The following is a 19159-nucleotide window of genomic DNA, read 5'->3' as shown; positions in this document are numbered from 1 at the left end:
AATCATAGTTTTTTCCCTTCTTAGGTGGCCAGTCAGGCTATAACGTCCTCTGCTAACAATACATGTCCCATTTTCAACAATCTTTGTCTTATTTCTGAAGAAAGTGGATCTTGTCAATCGTCTGAGAAAGTTTTCGTAGGAAAATTTGGTATGAAAATTAAGACAATTTTATTTAATTTTTTTATTGCTATGTCGTTCCAAAAGCTACTAAATTAGTATTCGAATTAGCCAAATGCAAGGAAGCCACAGGAGTTTGCTGAACCCGCCAAAAAAAAAAAAAAAAAAGTAAAGAATAGATAATAAATACTAATTATGCGCTTTCCTACTCACGTTGATCTTTGAATTTCTTCAAACTGTCAGCCTCAACTATCTGCAAAAGCAACTTGTTCCAGTAACAATTCGCTGGCTAAAAGAAAACTTCCTACAATCTAGTCTAACTATCATTTCTTGTAATTCGAATTTATGGTACCAAATGCTGGAATTCTTTATAACACTGAAAATTCCACCTTCATTCATTCATTTTACTTTTCCTTAGCCGTTCCTCCCTCCCGTCTAAGTTGCCTGAATGCCAAGCTCTGTAGCCCACATTGAAATCTTTCCTCGTACAGTCGTCTTTTTGCTGATCTCATCATAACAGTTGCCGTATCTTTCAAGAATCTAATTATCTTTTCTCAGATAAGGTCTCCACACTTGGATATAATATTCCAACTGTCTTTCTTACAACTGCCTTATAAAGTGGGATTATATTGAACTGGAAAATTTCCTTCATGCGATTGGACTCTCCATCAACAAAGATAAAACTTCCCAACTCTCTATCACCACGAAGAAAAATATCAACGATGTGAACATCATTATAGCGAACTCTCAAGTTAAAAAAGTCATCCAACATAAGGATTTGGGTGTCACCTGGACAAAGACCTCACCTTCTTGCCTCACTTTAATGCCACTCGAATGAAAGTATATTCGGCTTTGTGGGCAGTAAAACAGGAGATCTCCAACTTCCATAACCCGGACCTTATCATCAAATACATTCTTCAATGCATAATCCCAATCCCTTTATATGCCTCGACTATATGGTCCTCAGCACCTTCATCATACCAAACCAGGTTCCTTTCCCTGGAATACTGGATTTTGAAATGACTAAATAGGGTTTCCGGGCCACCCTACAATCTCAAAATCTGTTCTGGTCAGCAATCTTAATACGCTTTCTTGGAGGTATCACATCATCTCTGGGAACCTTCTTACCCTATCTCAGCTTCTATCCGGAAAACTGAGCTCACCTGATATATGGAATATCATCGCCGGACCGTCAGACAGGAGAAGATGCCAGACCCACACATCCCCATGCAGATCGAAGCTGCGTAGCATGTCCTCCTTGGACAACATGTTTCCACATAACTCCTTCCAAATATTGAATAGATTAGCCATAGGCGTTGAGAAGCTCTGAAAGGACAGAAGCTACAGATCTTCCATTCTTGCAGACATGTATGCCCTCGTCATGCTCTAGGTGGACTCTCTGAGATGCCGTGCTATCCATGCTCAGTTGTATCTGTATGTACTTTTATATGTTCTTTCTTTATGTTTATGTATCTTCACTAGAGGCAGTTTAAGGCTGTGTATTGTATCTGGGCTCTGTACACAATGCATTTGTCTGTCATTTATGTTTAATCTCTGTATGTAACTCGTGTCCTCTAGCTGCATAGCTGTAAAGGGACATTTCTTCGGAAATAAATTGATATTAATAATAATAATTATTATTATTATGACCTCCCGATCTATACAGGATATGGTTGGATAAATCACCTTGGACTTTCCTGGCTGCCATTTTACACTGCTCAGAGAACTTAATATCAACCCGTATCGTAACTCTCAGAGCCCTTTCTTCCTCTACTGTTTTCAGTTCAACTCCACCAAGCATGTGTTATTTTGAGGTTGATCTTCACATCGTCAGCTAATTCTGACATCACGCCCTCAATACATTTGTCAATGTCGTTTATGAAAATCAGGCACAACAGTGGTCTAACAGAAAAGATCCTTGAGAGAATCCACTTCTGACGTTACACCAATCTGAAGAATATCTATTGATCACAATCCTCTGCCAGTATCCACCTTACGATCTCTCTTAGAATCTTTCTGGTAGTCCCAACATGTTCCAGCTTATAAAGTAATCCCTCATGAGGGACTGAACCAAATGTCTTGCTAAAATCCAAATAAACAATATCAAAATTGTTTTTCCAACAAGCTCATGGATAACTCTGTGAAAATAGTTCATCAGATTAATTAAACATAATCTTTCCTTAATAAAACAATGTAATGTGTCCTTCAGAGTGTAATTTCTATCCAAATTTCACTGAATTGCAATTTAATCTCTTCCGCGATTTTCTCTACCACTGAAGTCAGACTACATGAAAAAAAAAAAACTTTTAAGATCAACTTAACATTTCAGGTTCAAAAAGAAACGTAAGATAAATAAATCTTTATTGATTAAAGTGCAAACTAGTTATATAAATCAAAGTGGTATTACTAGTAATAAAGTTTAAAGTTAATAATTATTGTTAGAGTTTGCAATCAGGACATCGTGGTGATCAAATTCTCAGTTGATTCATCCAATTATCAACGCAATTAGTGAGCAAAATAAGGTCTGGATAATGTTCAGCAAGCATATTAATCAGACCCTGAAGATCACAGCGTGGTTGGTGTACTAATAATTGGCCAACAGCTTTACTCATATTTTGTAATTTACCAATTTTTAATCTAGTACCTTGTAGTATGTGCTCTTGCGATGTTATGTGAATTTGCGTTTCTAAATATTTTATCTTCCATAGATGGAGTTACTTCAAGTGAAAGAAAAGAATACAAACTCTGGAGACTCTCTCAAAATACTTGTCAAGAGACTATAAATAATAAATCTAGGTTTTCGCAGTACCGCGTACCAGAGAACCCCAAGTCATCATATCGTAATATCCACGTGCAGATGAAAATCGATGCTAACTATGAAGCCATTGTGGGAAGTCGAGAAAAAGAATTCAAACGCCACATAGCCAGTCAACTAGCACAACTACTCAATACTCCAGAGTCTGGCATTCAGAATTTATCTGTAAAGAAAGGTCGGTTGATTTTTTTGATTGTCTTGAATTCTTTTTCGATATATTTTAAACAAATAGTGTTATGTAGGATCAAAGAAAGGAACAGCAAATAAAATTTTAAATAAATACGTACTAGATAAAAGCCTAATTGATAAACAAATAATTAATATTGTAGATTAATAAGCTACACATTTTAATTTGTGAGTGGCGTGAATTAATCGATACATATTATAGAGCGATCTCCACACTGGATCACGAAGGAATATCAAATTATGCTTTAAAGTGAAAAAATCTGCAACAGGAACGTATGAAATGTTAAAAAAATGGTGTTGTGTGTACCAGTGTAGGGTCCACTGTATAAGGCAATGGTGGCCATATACATTGCATGGTAAATATATCTACAATACGACATATGTCGTTTTATATAACAGGAAAAAAGACAAGGTCTAATGTACGACATGTTCTGCGTCCTCGTGAGTAGTTGGTGGTCGGTAGTTGACAGTTAGTAGGATCGCCATCCTCCCCACCATGTGTAAAAGACCTGAGTTCGAGTCCCGTCCATGATGGGAGGAAGTTTTATGGACCTTTTTCACAAGGTGGCTGGGTTAGTCGATCGCTGGCGAGGATAGCATGGTTTTTTCTCCCGGTAACTCGGGTTTTTCGTTCAGCAAACAGAAAATCTACCACAAAACACACGCAATTTACAGACAATATATACGGAGCAATATGGCTTTAATCGCTGATGCTCTTAAAAAACACACCCTGCTACAACTACATGAGGTGCTGATAAACATCGAAGAAGCCGTCTGGGTAGGGAACACGCACTGATATTATACTTATTTCTTCGAGAAGTGTACTTATTAATGGGCAACTCATGGAAGTAACCTCATAATTTGAGAAAAAAATGCCTTACATTAGATCCTTTGTGTGTTTTTTGTTTGTTCTATAAAAAGTAAGTGCTATTATAGATCTGTCCTAACGATAGCTGAACAGGTTGATAATTGGACATGTCCTACTCAAAACGCGACGTGTCAGACACAACTATAAATATGTTCATAGTCCTTCAAGGAGATATCAATACGACTATGAATGCAAGATGACCGATCGATGCAGTTATCAAACTTCAAGGGCGGAATGATAATATGTTTCCACATAAGCAATCGGTCTGTACGTCATATTTCAACAGAACTCAAAATTTCTAGGTCGATGATCAGGATGGGATCTACAAATGTAAATGGACGCGGACTGCTGCTGAAAACCTTCGAAGCTAGCGGATCTTGACAGGCAAGCCTTGCAAAGAACTGTCCCCTTGGAATGTAGGTTTATGTTGTTGCAGCACATAGACAGGCCCTCAGTGAGATAACTGGGGCACATGCCAGAACTAGTAGTGCACAGGACCCTCTTTATATGAAATTCAGTCGCCGACAAGCCACTAGTCACCCTGACTAATACCAGACACCGTCCAGCTTGGTGAAAGGCCAGCCTTTCTTGGATAATAGATCAATAGAAAGCTGTGCTTTGGAGAGAGGAGTCACAGTACAAAGTCTACCAGTCTGGTGGTCGTGTCTAAGTGCGGCAGATGGCCAAAGAATGCTGCACTTAGACACGACCACCAGACTAAGTGTGGCAGATGCCCAAAGAATGCTACAAGCGAGACCCCCATCATCACGGCAGTGAAGTTGAAGTTTAGCAGAGGCAGCTTTATGGTTTGGAGTTGTTTCTCATGGTTTGGTCTGGGACCATTGGTTGTTTTACAAAACTATGAATAATAGTTGATATCTATCTAGATCTCCGGAACAATAATGCTTTTCCTACATTGCGGCAGAATGTCGGGAAAGGCCCATACCTGTATCAGTAGGACAACGCTCCATGTCATACTGCTCGTGCTGCAATGGACTAATTTGAAGACATGGGGCTGGAAAGTTGGACTGGTCAACCCACAGAGCACTGACCTCGGTCCTACAGAGAACTTCTTTAATGAATTGCATCGCTTGTTGATAGGCATAGAACATTAATTACCTTATATTTTGAAACCAATGTGAGCTGCGCGGTATAGAATTGGTTGCTTATTTTTTATGGTATTATGCAGCTTGAAACATGTAACGCGCACACTCGCTGTACAATTAGTTTTGACCTCATCATAACGTGTAGCTGCTTATTTTTTAAAAATGTTTTTATATGATTACCAGATACTAAAGTATATTTTTATTGTTCCAGGAAGTATTATTGTTGATTTTGATTTGGTCAAAGAGGAAACATCCAACACTCCCGGTGTCCAGGAAAAAATAAGTACTTTTGTAGACAATTTAATCACGGAGGATTTAGATGAAGACAAAGAACCTGACTATCGAGATTCTTCCTCTTCCTCATCTATGCGATTGGAGGATGGTTCCAGACACAAAAAAGTGTTTTCAGTCGATGAGATACATAACAGCGACACTCAAGTTCTAACAGAAACTGTTCGAAGAAGACGATATGTGGGTGATCACCGGTTGCCGTTTATTGTGGCCAAAATGATGGGACGAATGGTAGATAATTCAGATTCGGTACCTCGAAGTAATCACCGTGTCACCAGGTCTGAAAGTGAAACGAATGGAGACCAAATATTAAGTTCTTTCAGTAAACGTCTATTATTTAAAAGAAGTACCAGTAGGAAAAATGTTCCTGTGAAATTCACTATTGACGGTGACTACAAGAGTTTAGTTCTTAATAAAGAAAATCAGTTCCGGGATCATTTGAAGAAGCAAATTGCTAAAACTATCCGTGTTCCTTTGTCCAGTTTCAACAGTTTTGATATAGAACAAGGTAAGAAAATTCTTTTTGTTTCTTTTTATTACCAACTAGGAAAACGTCATTACCAACTGGTAATATGTTTTCCAGTAAGTGCAAACAAATATACTTACAAATCCGGATCCGGCAGGGATCGACCCCATATATAAGCTTATTCCTACTGTTGGGTTACAGTTTGCGATATGTAAAATTTAAACTGCAATTAATAATGAGAGAATTAGTAGTATTTGAAAATTAGCAGTTATTTAAAGATGTGTTTAGATTCCCTTGAAATTCCCGAAAAACCACAGGCGAATGTCAATCTGTTGGTAAGGCGTAGGTGTCAATATTCCCTGTTGTGGGGCACAGATCAATGGTGGGTTAATGCCATTAACGCCAAACCACATAGTCAGGGGCCCTCAAAGCAATACATATGGTGTTTTTCATCTATCGGGGAATTAAGCTTGATTCTCCAGCTATCTAGAAATGTCGGAAATGGCTTGAACACCTCTGTATTCCTCATGTCATATTATGGGATGACCACTTGTCATTAGTTTGAGCAAATCACCACGGGGACGTCAGTTTAAACTGCAGACACGATCAGCATGTCTATCACAGGATCATTACCTCTCCTGAATACAGTCGACTGAAGCACTGTCATTGACCATCTGCCTCCGATTGGAGAAGTGTGTCCACTTTGATGGTGATTGCATTTGAGTTGGAGAATAGATGCAGGTTTCTGTGTAGACCTCTCTATTGATTGCTTCTTTGTCTTTAGCATATATTGATCACACACAGGAAACGTCTGAATGATCATTGCATTTATTCCCAGTATAACGCTAAGTAATAGTAATATTTTTCTTAACTAAAAATATGAACATTTTAGGAGAGCTTACCAACGTCTTTTTTTTCTTTTCTAGGAAGTGTTAAAGTCTATATGTCGTTAACAGCAATAAATGATCCCAATATAATAATGGACGATAAGTCGGTGAAAGAGGCTGCCGCAGACCTTGTTGATCGTATCGACAATGGGCGTCTTTACTTAGAAGATCTAGATGGAAACAAACTTCGGATTGTGCCAATTCATTCTGTATCGGGTAAGTATGTGGGATAAAATGAACCGTATCTGCTTTGAGATTAGATTAAATTAAATCTGTTTAGGTTAATCTGTGTATATCGTGTATGGTTGGGTTATTTGAGGTGAAAAAAACTCTGTTTCCACGCAGGGAAAACTGGGCAAAGCCATAAAGAGCCTTATCTAGATCAGTATGGTTTTTAACGAAATAGGAAAAATAATAGTTCATACAATGGATTTACCCTACACATTTAGCAATGCATTTATCATGGGCTTTATTAAGGAATTTTTCATAGCCAATCTCGGGCATAAACTACATGATCCATGTTCATGGGTGTTTCCATCCTTGCGGGTAGGACAGTTGATATTATCACCATCCTCCCATCACCGGTAGAAAATAGTTGAGTTCGAACCCCATCAATGATACAAGGAATTTTTAAACGCTTTTTTCACAATGTACAGGGCTGAGTTAAATATGCATGTATATATAAATTTAAATATAATAAATACACTGCTCAACATAAAAAAAAACCAGTACAATGTTTTTCAGGAATATTTAATTGTGGAGAGTGTCGCCGAAGCCGAATATTTGATATAATAGGCATCCTGGCATGCAAATTCCGAGTCTCCAAAATAAATCGATCTACCACCTTACAGAGCCGCATATTATGCAATTAATGTGCGGTTCGTTTGGACAACTTGAAGCCGAGCAGTCTCAGGTGGGGATGACACCTTGGCTGTATCACAATGTCGTCTCGGCACTATGGAAGCGACTTATTGCTGCCCGTCTAGACTGTCTTTTTGCTGAATGCTTTTTAAAGTCCTCTGACCAGTTTGGTGTTGGTTCAGGGCATGGAATTGAGGAGGCCTTGGATAAACTTCTCTCCAGAGTAAACAATATGCTATGGCTATTTTCGTAGATTTCTCTGAAGCCTTTGATTCCTTTTGGTGGGACAGCTCTTTTGCTCTCCTCGCTGTTGCTCAATCCTCACAACTAAGCTGCAACTACTTTCTCCACCGTTCTGTCCAAGTCATTTCTGGTCCCCAGAAACATAGTCCTTCAGTCTCTCGAGGATGCCCACAAAGCTCGTTGCTTCGTCTACTCATCTGGGATTTGGTTCTAGACGAATGGCTTCCCGTTTAACTCTCAGTGCTTGTCAAATCGCATATGCTCATGAACTAACGGTTCTTATCCACATGTGTAGGGACACCCTTGGGTGTTACATTGCACGCTGACAGCCAATTTCTCGGCTGCTTGTTGAGCTAAGGTCTGTGCTGGTGGAGGAAGGGGATTTGTTGCCACATAATCTTATAGACACCCTTATATCGAGCATGGTTCATCGCTGTCGCGCCTTGTTTTGCTGTTTTCGGGGATTGTACGCAGTACTGATATCATGCGACCATATTTTCCAATATTTTTTATCGACTTCTGTAATGTGATCTTTTTCGTAATTCTTATACAATCCCTAAATATCCCTTCTACCAGTCCGAAGCTTCTCGCTGTCTCCTCATTTCACTGTTATTCTGGGTACAGCTTCATAATACCAAAATTTTGTCCCGCTTCATCGCAAGCCGCACAAATTACACCAATTTTGTCTAGCAGTTATTCTGGGTACAGCCCAGAATATCCGTGATTAAATATATTAAATTAATTACCCAATATATGAGAAGATATACAAAATTGGTTATTCTAAATAATCAGGGAACGTTTTTAATGCCGAACTTGAAAATTGTTGGAAAGCAGTTGAATTAAAATGCATAAAATCCTTCTCAAGCAATATTAGATTTATTAGATTCTAAGATAGGAAATGGCGGTTTCAAATTATTTTCTATTGATTGATGCATAATTGTTTTACAGAAATTCCCAGAGCTGATTATACTCCTCTAATCTTAGCCATATTTGCTGGAGTCTTTATAATGATGTTGATTCTAGTAATTGTAGCAGTCATCCTTGCCAAGTATACAAATATACCAAAAGAAAGTAAAACTCCGATGATGACCAATCCGAAAGTAAGTATTTGAGCAACTTCATTTTTCTCCTTCCTGCCTTAATCTATGGATTACTTCAAGCATTTTTAATTTTGAATATACGAGTGTTGTGGACTTTTATTTGGCAAAATGGATAAATATCGCACTTTACCATAAAAGCAATTTCGGTCAGTTGAATGCTTTTATATCACTTGGGTGTTACTCCACGCTCTGTTCCTGTGGATTCGATGTTTTCCACAACATACCTATTCTTTTAATTCCTGTTCTTAACTTCAATTGTCTGTCTTTTGAAAGTTCATGTTGGCTGTAGGTCTTGCAAAAATAGAAGGCAAAAAAATTGACAGAAGTCAAAAAGGACAGTATATGAATTTGTGCAAAGTGTGGGCCAATTATGGTTTTATTTTCCCTATGAATTATTCAGTCACTAGACGGTTCACCAGTTCTACTTTCCCAACAGGTACCAACCCAAGATTTGTTTTTGAGGAAATACGCTCAGTAATCACGTAAATGTCATGAATGAGCCCATATGGCTAGCACGGTGGTTAATGTTCTTCTCGGGTTCGAATCCTAACTAGGCATTTTTTTTTCTTTTTTGGCTTTGTCTCGGGCGATGGGTCTATTAGTCACTCCACTGAAAATGTGGGTTTTTCATCCAGCAAAACGGAGAAAATTGATCAAAGAATACTTGTTTACAAAGAACAGTAGAAAACAACTTTCATCAAAGGACAGATTCGAAAACTAAAATTTAATTGGCAATTTTATGTACACGCTTTACATAACGAACCTTATTTCAACACAATAATAGAGCTGTGGTAGAAGTCAGCCTACCTGATTTTTAGAATGTGATGGTGAACAAATATTGTTGTTTTTTTGCTGATAAACAATATAATAATAAGACACAGACACAAAACACTCTATGGCTCTCTAATAATTCCCATATATCCTCTCCACTGTTCCATAATATGGTACAATATCCCAAAAGTATTGGGAATATTATTGACCGAGGCATATGGAGATAAAGAAGAATTGAGTGTGAGTTTCAGTCTCATTTATTAATTTCTAATAAGGGAAATCAACTTTCGTTAATATTAATGGTGTTCGAATGCTTTTGAGAGGGTGGTAACGCACCTAAGTGATATCAATGCAATAAGCAAACACAAGAGTCTTTAATACATCTAGTTGATGTACTGTTAGGAGAAATGATAAATTGATTTTCATTTTGTCATTCCTTCATTGTGTACCTGTTCACAACAAATATTTACAATAAACTTTGTGACTGTAGTAAAATTGATCAAAACTGAGTTAATTCACATAATTTCCTGCAAAGAGATGGCTCAAAACAGTACATTATTATCTATATATTCTTCGCTGACATAATTTGTCATTGTTCTAGAAATGGTTCAATTCTTATTTGCATCTGTGCAATTCTGACGAACTCGTCATTTGTATTTTATAGTTCCTGCCTTATAGAAGAGCTATGGAAAGAGAAATGGTTGGAAGAGAAACGGCTGGAAGAGAAAGCCAGTTATCGTTGGGAAAGTATTCTTATGACAGTGGATTATGGATTGGACCCGGGCCCGAACCTTCTTTTACAACAGTTCCTGATGCAGCGCTGTACAGACCACCCACTGCAGATCAAGTAGCTAGCACTCCTAGACCTTCGACTGCAGTTGTAAGTTGAAAACGTATTTCGCCTTCCTAGTGAAAAGTGAACTTACTTTTATTGATGACCTGCTTTGGTCGAATTTGTTTATCATAAAGGTTCGAATTTTTTCGATAACACACGAAGGACATTGAGGTTTTTTCATCTAGGATGAATTGCTGATCTAAAGCAGAGGTTAGGGTTAGGATTCTCCATTTCATCACACAAATAAATCTAATTTACAATAGACGCAGTAAACAAACATAATACACAGATGGTTCATACTAAGTACATGTCGGCTATATATTGACACCAACCGAAGTAACCACGCTGATCAGTAAATTGAGTATATTCTACGGTTTCTGGTTTGCAGGATGAAAAACCTCGTTTCCTGGGGGAAAATACAGCCCTTTTAGTCTTATTCTGAATAAATTAGCCATGACTGGGGAGGGTGGTGGATCCTTCTGTTCACACAAGAAATTATATCTAACAGCGACTGGCGATGGTATTCATTCCAGGGCTTTTTCACACGAGAGAAAGCGATGACCCTAACCACTCAGCTTTGTACCAGGGCGCATTGTGGCTAACTTAGATAAACTAAAACCATTTATTATTTAAAAGAGATATGACATCTTTGGATGAAATATTACATAAGGTATAGTTTGCTGTGCCACGTAAAGAAAGTCCCATTCTCTCGAGCGAGGGATGGATGTATAGTTTTTCCAGCTGAACCCACAGTGTCCCTAGGAGGTGTATGGAGAATGAATTGCTTATTCTTTTTATTATTAAATATAATTGAAGGTGTTTTAATTTCGATAATTTTTCGCATTTTTTTAAAGTTTTTATATAAATCTTGTTCGAATCAATATTAGGATCGAAACCAAATTCTTTCATCACTATTTGGATATATTTTAAAAAATTAGTTTGTGGATATGTCAATATATAATTAAGAGCCGCACAATTGTAGCAATCACATTATCTATTAGGAATATACACCGATGAGCCAAAACATTATGACCAGACGACTGGGTCAGGGCATATCTGAAACGGCGCAGCTAGTGGGATGTTCAAGGTCAGCAGTGGTTAGTACCTACCGAAAGTGGTCCGAGGAGGGAAAACCCACGAACCGCGGGCGAAGTGTTGGACGACCACGGCTCATCGATGCTCCAGGTGAGCGAAGGCTCACCCGATGGTACGTGGCAACAGAAGGGCGACTGTGGCGCAACTCACCGGTAATTGGGATGCTGGTGACTGGATTAATTTGTCACAACACACAGTACATCGAACCATGCTGAAAATGGGGCTGCGTAGCCGCAAGCTGCTCCGAGTGCCCATGCTAACCACGGTTTACTGGCGACAGCGCCTACAATGGGACACTATCATCAAAACTGGAGCTTGAGTGATTGGAAGAAGGTCGTCTGGTCTGATGAATCACGTTTCCTGTTGCACCATGTGGAAGGTTGGGTACGTGTGCGACGTTTACCTGGGGAAGTGATGGCGGCTGGATGCGTGGGACGAAACCAAGCCTGTGGCTGCGGTGTCATGCTTTGGGCAATGTTCTGCTGGGATATCCCGGGTGCAGTCATCCATGTGCTGGGTACTCTGACGTCTACCACTTCATCTTCATCTTTGCTGACCAGGTGCACATTTTCATAGCAACGCTCTTCCCCTCTGGCGGTGCAGTCTTTTAGCATGATAATGCGCCATGCCACACTCCCGGATTGTTTTAGACTGGTTCGCGGAACACGAGGAAGACTTCCAGGTATTTGGCCTCCAAATTCCCCAGACATCAATCCCATCGTGCATCTGTAGTTTGTGTTGGAACAGAACAGCAACTCTGATCTGCGGCGTCTCAACCAAGGACCTTACAGGAGTTAAAGGATCTGCTGGCTTACGTGTTGGTACCAGCTACCACAAGACACATTTAGAAGTCTTGTAGCGTCCATGCCTTGCCGGGTATGTGCTGTTTTGGCTGCACTGTATATCATTTGATTATGATTATGCAGATAATCAAAACTTCTGTTCAATCACAAATTACAATGGATTCCTCTCACACTCCGAGATTTTAGCAATTATTTTCACAGTTGGAAACGCTTCCAAAGATGCTGATATCCAACTGTGGAAATATTAGTGTTAAGCTTATGCCGTTTTATATACCTCGAACAAGGAAAGAGCCCGCAAACCAACATGACGACTGCTACCTTTGTATGGCGCAATATATTAAAGTTCAAAAAAGTTTGCAGTTCGAAAAGCTGTAGGGTAGCCCAACATGCCATCATCTCTTGCTCAGGTGCCACATAATGAACTGCCAATTCCCAATCCGCCTTTCGAGGAATTCAGAGCTGGATGATCATCAGGATGGAGAAAGGATAGTTGGGATTACACTTCAGAAGCATCTTCGATTAAAGCGCCACATTTCCATAATCAGCAAGAATTGGATGGGTTAGTGAGGAAACGTGGGTCTGTACAGAACTTCTAATATCTTCGTTAAAAGAGAGGAATCAATTCGATACTAGCTGCAACACTTCTAAATCTACCTGTGCTGTTGCTTTGATGGATTTTTATAGTTGGCATTAGTCAAAATCCAGAAGAGTAGAATCTTTTCACAGACAGCACTCTGTTCATATTAAAGAAGACCCAGAAATGTGAAGCGTGAGTAAGAGATTGTCAAGTATGAACAGAATGAATAAATGAAAATCTTGAAGTCTTGGAACTTCAAGATGCTAGCGTTCCAACTTGGTTTCGCTAAGTTCCCTTGCTTTCTCTACGATTGGGAAAACAAGAAAGCAGATCGGCAGCACAACAGAAGAGAAAGGTCTGTCATAATTGAATTGTAGTCTGGCACATATATTTTAACAAAATTCGATGGTTTCATGAAACAGTGTTGCTTCTACCATTCTGCATCTACTGTTCAAACAATCTGTTAAAGCACTGGCTCTTCAAGGTGATGCAGTCAAGCATATAAAATCTGTTTTCAATAATATATGGTGCAAAAGTGAAAGACGCATTTTTTTTGTCCATATTTTTTCCTTCCTAAAAAATGGAAGGAAGAAATGTCTGATACTAAGCGAAATGCATGTCCCCCATTTTGCCTTGTAGTGAAGTTTTGGCATAGTAAATACATTTGAAGTTCTGGTCAAGACATCTAAGGCAGTGTTTCTCAAAGGGTGTGCCGTGTCACATTAGTGTGCCGCAAAATTTTCCAAGTGTGCCGCGAAATTTGGAAATTTCTTCTTCTATGACTACGTAGGTGTGCCGCGAAATTTTTCTTCTTTGGAAAATGTGCCACGAGAGTAAAAAGATTGAGAAACACTGATCTAAGGCATATACTGTTGGGATATCAGAGACGTGGTGTCACACGGATATTAGAAATGCAGAATTTGAATTTAGAGAGTACAATGTGAAAAGAAATGATGGACAGGGAGGAGGGGTTATGCGGTTAGTTAAGAAGCACAAAATCTAAGGAAGTGCATCCAGTTGACATAGATGTACAGTGCAATGTTGAGTCAGTTTGGTGTGACATAAGCACTGGGAAAGCAAAAATGAGGGTAGGAGCTTGTTATAGGTCTAATGACTCTGATACAGAGAAACAGAGTGGGCCAGTAAATCAGTGTCTTATGATGTGGGATTTTAATTTCCTTCAGATTGACTGTAACTTGTTTGTTGGTCACTCACACGCTACCAAGTCTTTTGTAGATTTATTGAATGATTTTTTTCTACATCAGCATGTTCAAGAGGCAACTAGAGGGAGTAATACTTTTGATGTGATTATCAGTAGTGGTTCTTCATGCATTAAGAATCTGCAGATAAAGGAACCACTAGGTGGCAGTGATCACAGTGTACTGATATGGGAATTACTTAAAGATGTAATTACCATCTGGGGTAAAGGGGAGGGTTTTTGCTTTCGTAAAAAGCCTTCAGGGACTTAATCTTTCAGGGTACTAGGCTTTTCATACCAACTAAGAATGCAGTTCTAGGTTTAGGCCCAAATCGATGCCAGATGAACTAATGAGGCTCGTGGCAGAGAAGAAAAATACATGCTATGCATATAAATTATCAGGCGACACAGAAGCCAATGACAAATATTGGCTAGTCTCTAATCAAGTCACAAAGGAGCAAGCGAAGGCAGATTATGAGAAATCGTTGGTAAAGGACGCAAAGAAAAACAGCAAAGAGTTCTTTCCTTATATAAACTATAAAAGGAAGGGGATGAATCAGTTTGGTCCACTTGTTATCAATGGTTTGACTGTAGATGATCATTCTCAGAAAGTTGCCAAACTAAATGAGTATTTTGCATCTACATTCATACATGAGGAGTTATTCAAGGAGTAGAGGGGCCAGATGTTTATCAAACTAACAGGAAGTTCAATGATTTTGTAATAACTGACAGCAAAGTGGAGGAGAAATTGAAGTTAAACATAAGGCAACTTCGGTGAATGGGATCTATCCAGTTATATTTAAGGAGGTGCCACAGGAAGTAAGAAAATCCCTTAGCCATAATTATGAGAGCTTTCATTGACTCAGGGGAAGTGCCCATTGATTGGAGATGTGCAAATGCGATCGCAATTCACAATGGAGGATCAAAGGGTGACAAGTGTAATTGCAGACCTGTTAGTTTGACTTCTGTTCCAGGGAAAATAATGGAGTCACTTGTTGAAGAAGCATTGCAGGATAATCTAGATAAGACTGCAGTAATAATTCAGACACAGCATGGGTTTGTTAAGGGGAAGTCTTGTCTGACCAATTTGATTCGATACTATGGTGTGGTCACAAAGGAACTGAATGCAAAAAATAATTTTGTTATCATATAGTTGGATTTCAGGAAGCTTTTGATACTGTTACACCTGGAAGACTACTGTATAAATTTGAGCAGTATGGCATTAAGGGCAAGTTGCTCTCATGGATAAAAGGATGGTTGAGTGGGAAGAAGACGAGTGGTAACCAATGGATAGCTCTTCGTGGAATAATTTTATTAGTGGAGTCCCCCCAGGGTTCAGTGGTGGGCACGTTGTTCTTTTGTATATTTATCAATGAAGGATTATCAAGTTTAATGTCAAAGTTTGCAGATGATACAAAGGTTGGCAGAGTTATTAATAACAGTATGCTGCTGCAACAGGATCTGGAAAAGTTGGGCAGATGGGCTCAGAAGTTTGAACTGAAATTTAAACATTGAAAAATGCCAAGTACTGCCTATGGGTAGCAGTAACCCCAGAGTAACATACCAACTGGATCGTGTTACACTCGGGGTAGTGGAGAATGAAAGAGACTTGGAGGTAATTGTGCAATCAGATACGAACGAAGTTTTTTGAGCAATGCAAACAGGCTGCCAGAGTTGGTCATTGTGTTTTGTCAATGATATACAGAAATTTTGCGAGCAGGGATAAGGAGGTGATAATTCCCTCAATTGTCAGTTGAATACTTGAATACTGCATGCATGTCTGGAAGCCTCATTTTTGGAAGGATGTAGACTTGCTACAACGAGTACAGAGAGGGGCAACGAGACTGGTGACTGGAACAAAAAGGTGCTCTTATGAAGAAAGGGTTAGATTCTGAAAATTGTAGCGTCTGGAGACTAGGCACTTGCAAGGTGACCTGATTGATGTGTATAAAGCATTGAACAGGCTCAATACCGATAGGATTCTTCTTGCTCAGATTACAAACCTGAGGGGGCATTAACCGAAATTGAGGAAAGACAGTTGTCGAATTGTTGTGCGGAAATTTGCCTTTAGCCAGCGGGTAGTTGATTGCTAGAACAGTCTGTCGTTGTGGAAGTTGATAAGCTTAAATAAATTCAAGGCAGAACTAGACAAGCATTCGATACGGATGGGAAGGGTTTTTTTTTTTATTGATGTAAAAGCTTGCTTTCTTGCATCGTATGCCTCTACTAATGCTAATTAAAAGTGAATATCATTCTTAATGCTCTCTAAGACAGAAAATTATTGAGAAATAAGAGGCAGAATGTCGATCATGCTGCATCATTTCCACTTGGAATTTTTCTGACAGACTAGGAGCTGTTATTGGAAAGCATGAATAGAGATTCCACCACGGCACAGTCAATGGAAGAGGTACAAAAGAATGTGGGATGAAGTCATTTAGTTGTTGTAATAATAGGGTTTTAGGAAGGCCATATTGCTCCATATGGCAATTGTCTGTGTTCTGTGGTCAAATTTTTGATTGCTGGACGAAAAATAAGGCCCATAAAAATTCCTCAAACCATCAACTGCACTCGAACTCAATTTTTCTCCATCTGGTGGGGGGACGGCAATTCTTCCAACTGTGCTACCCTCAATGGTATGAAGCAATTATATCTTGTCCTTCGTTAGGACTAGATACGTTGTCCTCAATGGTGGTTTAGATCTACATTATTGGATTTTTTTTGAACAATCAGAGATGTTTTCTATTTTTTAACTATTTAGCTTGTCGTTTACTGGTATCAAGAGGTTATACAATATTTCTGAATAGAAATTAAGCATTGTTAATAAATCTGCTCATTATTCCATTTCTGGTAAAACTTTGATTCTTTGAAAAATTAAGATCACCATTAGAAATCGGCACAAAAAAGTCAAAAAGAAACGTCAATAAATGTAGATAAGCAGATTTTTTCTTGAAAATTTGTGACAGTCTGTAATTACACGAAATGCTAATGGACACTGTTTCATAATGTCCAACAGACATCATAATATTCAGCATATATAGTTAATATTATTTGATAAGTTATGTTATTATATTTTATACAGCGCTCCAGTCTCAGGAGAAACTGGAATATTGACACCGAAAGAGGCCTCACTCCTATTCCTGATGAAGATTCTCATCAGCCTGTTTCACCAATTGCACGCACAAGTCGAAGCCAGCCTGCAAGTCCTGTTGGAAAACGAAGAAAGAGGTATCCACTGAGTCCAAGAAGACCTCAACAAAGAAACCGAAAATAGATTGAATCCAAGGAAATTCCAACACTGTTCTGTCCATAGCCGAAGCTGAGAGATTGCTCAAACACTCATCACTTGTTGCATTTTAACAGATTTATAAGTTCGTTGGGCAAAGTATTTTTAAACCGATCACACTGCAGGTGTAGTTTTCTATATGAGATTGTTGGTATATGTACAGTACTTTAATTCTTTTTCTTAAATTTAATTTTCTAAAAGAAAATACTTGGACGTACAAAAAGCAAATGAGAAGATTGTCCTTATTCTTATTATCGCCCAATCAAAATAGTGTATGATGAATTTATTAGTGTTTAAAGAATAACATTATAAGAATCATTGTACATACTTCGCAGAATTCTGGAAACTTGCTAAATAGATCCAGGCTTTTGCAATACTCAGACTCCCAACAAAAAAATAAAACTCATTATTCATGAATGGTTATTGTTTAACATCAATGCTTATAATCATGTCATTTCCATTACAACGGAATCGGTTTATGTAATATTCAGAAAAAATATCTTATAAGCTAAATGCACTATATGCATAACTACCATACTTTTCTAGTCTAGCTCTTTCTTATGCTTTCAGGAGGGAACGAGATCTTCGTTTTCACCCGAGTTTACTGTTTCTAGGTCAACAGATTCTTATATCTACCAAGAAGGAGTAGTCAGCAAGTCACAACGGAGGCAGATATTAAGATAGCATTTATTTCTCAAAGATATTTCTCAATTGATCAACAATGCTTATACACTCATCCCTTATTAATATGAGTTACTATTTTTATGATAATTTTGGGGCATTACGTCAACAGACCTTATTCGGTTGCTACAACTTCGGAAATTTTACCTCTGAAATAAACAAACCATTACAGACTTTAACAACAAAAAATGTTTATTATTTCAAAAATTAAAGAGAAGGGGAATTCATGGACAGCAAGGATTGTCCAATAATTTTCAAAACGAGTGAAACTCCCTTGAACGTACCCTCGTGTGCTGCAAATTCATTGGACTGTTATTACTTTATCTGTTCAAAAGTTACAGAGTACAGCATGAAGTCAAATATTTGTTATGGTTCCACAGTGAAAAATGTTTTTGTTTATACTCCGGCAAGACCACCAGTTCAGTGGAGTTTACAATAAATCAAACGATACAAATGTTAATCGTATTTAGTAGCCATGGGCTTGAACCGCGGTCTATTCAAAGTACATGCGCTACTGCACTCGCGCTCCTGACCACTCGGCTATATCAAGAAGTACCAATGCCAAAAAAGCCACAAAACGTTCTTGTAGCAGGATTTAAGCAGCATCATCAACTAAGGCTTGAACCATATATAATGTCTGTAAATTGCGTCTTTTCCATTTGAAGGGCAGTGATTCGCTGCTTGAAAATTTCAATCTTGTGTCCCAGAATGATCTTGATTCACAATCTTGATTAAAATCAGTTGAAAATTTTGAATAAGGCCCACAGCATACGAGTTACTTAGTTTGCATTAAAATACACAAAAAAGAAAAAAAATTAAAACACATACTCAATCTCACGAATGAGTCAAATTACTGCATCCAGGAATCCTGGCATTTGTCAAATCATCGAATATATTATAATATTTTATAAAATTAAAACCTACATTTTTCAAAAATGTATTTCCAAATCCTTATATTCTCGATCATCAAATTCTA

This window comes from Mastigoproctus giganteus, chromosome 4 (genome assembly GCF_048544385.1).
Source record: "Mastigoproctus giganteus isolate SK-2022 chromosome 4, ASM4854438v1, whole genome shotgun sequence".
Taxonomy (NCBI): Eukaryota; Metazoa; Arthropoda; class Arachnida; order Uropygi; family Thelyphonidae; genus Mastigoproctus; species Mastigoproctus giganteus.
Note: the sequence above shows the minus strand (reverse complement) of the source record.